The sequence below is a fragment of the Choloepus didactylus genome, chromosome 7 (assembly GCF_015220235.1).
Source record: "Choloepus didactylus isolate mChoDid1 chromosome 7, mChoDid1.pri, whole genome shotgun sequence".
Taxonomy (NCBI): Eukaryota; Metazoa; Chordata; class Mammalia; order Pilosa; family Megalonychidae; genus Choloepus; species Choloepus didactylus.
Window position 1 is genome coordinate 28,725,004 of NC_051313.1, and position 4,454 is coordinate 28,729,457.

Here is a 4,454-nt window from a genome sequence, read left to right on the forward strand (position 1 = left end):
GTAAACCTTGATTGGGTAAACCAATGAGTGGGGCCACACCTCCATGGAAATTATCCAATCAGAGTTATCACCTACAGTTGGATGGGGTGCATCTCCATGGAAACAACCTAATCCAAACATTCCAACTTAATCAACACTAATATGTCTGCCCACACAAGATTGCATCAAAGATAATGGCGTTTTGGGGGACATAATGCACTCAAACTGGCACATAATGGCTCATGGTTTTGAGGCCAGGAAAGGCTAAATCAAGTCCAAATAAAAGCCTTACAAAGGTAAAGCTTTCTCCCTGGACTGGCATTCTGGGGTAGACGGCCAGTGATCCTTGGTCCTGGGCTCCTCTGTCAAGTTGCACTGCACCTATTGGCTTCTCCTGGCCTCTCCCTTCTCTTCTGGGTTCCATTGACCTTCAGCTTCTTGCTTGCCATGGCCTTTACCCTCTCTGAACTTCATTCTGCTTATAAAGGACTCCAGTAATAGGATTAAGACGTGTGATGGTTTGACCATGTTCTTAAAGCTAATCCATTCCTTTGGGTATAAACTACTGTGGCTAGGACTTTTGATTAGATTATTTCAGTTGAGGCATGCCCCAGGTGGGTCTTCATCCTCTTATTGGAGTCCTTTATAAGAGGATGAAATTCAGGGAAACAGATAGAAGAGAGAGAAAGATACAGAAGCTCAGAAAGAAAGCCACAATTGGAGCAGCCAGAAGCTTAACATTTCCAGTTGACCTTGGAAAAATATCTGGAGCTAAACAAAAATCTGTCTTTAGAGTCAATAAGAAAGGGGAGCAGTGATGGATCCTATTCTATGAAGGGAGGAGTAGAAGGGGAGAGTTGTTATGAGGCCCAGGCTTTGGTGAGGCCCGTTACACAGAGGGATGCAATGGGTGGAAACCAAAGTAGAGAACCAGTCTTATGTACATAACCAAGAAATGGTTACAGAAAAGTGTGATGTACTTGTGGAGAAACTACTATTTGGGGCAACAGAAATGCTTGGAATTATGTCCTTGGAGATACCAGCTCCCAATTTTATAAACCAAAAGGAAAACAGGAGTTGCAATTATTTAAGTTAATGGAATAAGACAGGAGACTGGGCAGTCTATTCTCCATTTACCATTTCTGAAACACTCTCTCCTCCTCTTCACCTGGCTCTGTGCAACATTAGGCTGAACCATATCACTGCTTTACTTGGGATCTCTTTCCTCTTTGTTTCTATGTGGTTTCAGATAATGCAAAATGTCATTGCTTCACAAGGGAATGCATATTCTCTTTAGCATAGTTCACTACTCTCATTGCCTACAAAGCCGTAAGGAGAGCTTAATCTGTATATACTCCTGTATTAGAACTGTTATGGGAGAAGATAGCCTAAACACAGAGGAGTTTCAGGATTGGCCAACATTAACCAGCAAGAATCTGAGGAACATGCATGGCCTAGGTTTTAAGAGCAAAAGAAAAGGATTGATTGGACCAAATTTATCAACACAAATGTATTCCCCCAGGACTCAGATTTTTTTATATAGGATTGGGTACATGGCCATAGAAGTCATTGGTACTCTATGAAAGAAAGACATTGAACAAAGGAGTGTTCTCATGCTTAATAAATTTATAGTCACCTTTAAATAAAGCATATGATCATAGAGCAAAATTAAATCTCTATGCTATTATGTATGGAACATGTATACACACAGTTCATTACTCAAATTAACCCCAAGGGATCAACAAGCTTTCCCAATGGTATTCTAATATTTTAGTATACATTGAATTCAATCATATCCTAAATTAAATATTCTAATTGAATTAATGTCATGGTGAAAGGAAAGGAAAAAAAAGGGATGTGCTCTTTAAATATCATGACTGCTCAGGCACAAATTGTCATCTTTCCTCTTTAACTTATAAATATAACTTATAATAAGAACTTTGGATTGAAGTGAGATTTAATTCAATAAAATTAAACAAAGAGCTGAAAAATCCAGGACACTGAAAGCCTATGGTCAAGGCAAGAATTTGTTATTTTGCTGCTTCATTATTAACTAAATTAAAATGATTTAAAAAAAAACAAAACATTAAAAACCTTTGATTATTATCACAGATTTTTCAAGCCTGTTTTCCTTATTTTATGCAAATCTGGACTTCCTACATTTTATGGAGTTGGATTCATTTACAACATCAATGACTAGTCTTGATAACACCCAGAATAAGACGATTTACCTCATTCAAGGTAAATGGTAAACATGAATACATTTTTCTTCAAGCATTATTAGCAATATTATATTAACAAACCTAATCACAACAATTTTGGACCAAGTTTTTGCAATTAGAGATTTTGCAAGCAATGCTTCTTACATCTATTATAATAATATATAACATCTGTGATGGTTAAGTTCATTTGTCCACTTGACTAAATTATAGTAACCAGTGTTTGAAAAATCAACAAATGATATCATTGCTACTGTGAGGATATTTTGTGGATTTAGATAATTAGCCACTTGATTGCCTCTATGGCTGAATACATCTACAATCAACAAAGTCTATTGTCTTCAATAATGAGAGAAATCTCATCCAATCAGTTGAAGGCCTTAGAGCAAGAACTATTGATTTCAGCAGTCAAAAAGAAGAATTCCTATCTTGACTTCAGTCAGCCAACTTCTCTCAGTGAATTGGGGGATTCATTGAAACCATCATCAGAGTTCCAAATTGCAGCCTACCCTACAGAATTTGGACTTGCCAATCCCCATGGACATGTGGGCCAATTCCTATAATAAATCTTTCATCTTTCATCCCTCTCTCCTGCCCCCTCAATTTCTCTCTCTCTCTCTCTCTCTCTCTCTCTCCACACACTCACACCACACACACATATTTTTAACATTTAAGTGATTTATTAAATTATCTTATGAAGGTGAAAACATACAAATTAGAAAAATGCAGTCATCATCTCCCACAGTTAAGTCAAACTGTTAGATATTTTTCCTGTTTTCATAGCTGAAAACTTCAGATCTTATACCCAACTCACTCACCCTGAATATTTAATTCATTATCCTGAAAGTTATCTAGGGTAGCTAGTAACCAAACTACATACTATTATATAAAGAAAGTGCAAAGTTAATAACTGTCAGTTCTGCTTTTTTGGAGAACCCTGACTAATACATCTTTCTGGTCAAGGTGGACATACCTCTTGTTGGGACTTCCATGAACACAATAATTAACACTAAAAACTTATTTCCGTATTTTACCCTACAAATAACTTGGTAATAAATAATGCAACAGTAACTTAAGTTTCTTAAAAAAAAATAAATATTTTGTATGAAGCGCAAACAAACAAAAAAAAATTCTATATGAAACGCAAATAAAAAAAAACAACCCTGTATGAATTAGAGTTTCATTAAATCAAATAAATGATATACCATTCATCAATACGTGACTATTCTCTGAACTCTAGAGATTATTCTAAGCTATAAGGCAATAGGGAAAGATAGAAAAGCCACAAACAAAGCCAGAGCTGTTACAAATAAAGCTGAGACCGCAGCTGAGCCGGACTCACTGAGGTAGCTGCGCTGCAGGATCTTCAACCCCTACACCGAATTCCCACAGTGCAGCCGCCGCTTCATCAAGGACCTGGAGCGCACGTTCAAGCTGTCCGATGCCGGATGGGATGGCTACATTGACCTGATGGAGCCGAAGCTGATGATGGAGAAGCTGGTGGCCCCTTGGACCCACTTGGGCCTGAAGGGCATGATGAAGGAGGTGGACGAGGACTTTCATGGCAAACTCTGCTTCCGGGAGTTCCCGCTCATTTTCTATAAGGCCACGGCCGGGAAACTGCGGGAGGACAGAGGGCTGATGGAGCTGTCGAGTTCTCCGAGGTCTGTGTTGCCCTCGAGGGCATTAAAAGTGCCATGAACTTCTTTGAAGCCTTGGTCCAAACCTTGTCATCTGCCAGTAAGCTTGAAACCGAGGCAAAGGCTGACAGGATGAGCGGAAGAGAGAGGAGGAGGAGAGGAGGCACCGACAGGCAGCCTTCCAGGAACTTAAGGCAGCTTTTCAGGACCTTGTCGGGCTGACCTTGACCAGCATCCACGGCTGTGTCTCACTGACGCCCTGGGAGAAATGGCCATGGTCCTCACCCTGGTCATCCCCTCACACTCACACCCATCATTCAATGCAAACTCTTTAGACAGCCTCACTGGGGTGCTAGGGCTGCCCCCACCCCAGTGGAGGCTGATCCTGGAGGGTCCTGAGATGGCCCAAGTGTCTTTGCTCCTCTCTTTTCTGCCTTCGTTCATCTCTCCTTCTCCAATAGCCAGAACTGACTCCCCTCTTCTTGGCAACCTTTTCTTTTCCCTTGTCTCCTTACCATTCCTCCTCAAAGAGTGGTCCATTTTGTTACTTTGTACAGATACTTCTTTCTTTTGTGATCCTCCCAGTAGATAGTACAGTCCCTGAAGGTCTGTGATT

The 4,454-nt window shown here is 40.1% G+C and overlaps 1 pseudogene; it reads left to right on the top strand.

The window, feature by feature from the left end:
* Positions 1–221: 221 nt before the first annotated feature.
* LOC119540509 lies at positions 222–4,173 on the top strand (annotated as a pseudogene).
* The last annotated feature ends 281 nt before the right edge of the window (positions 4,174–4,454 follow it).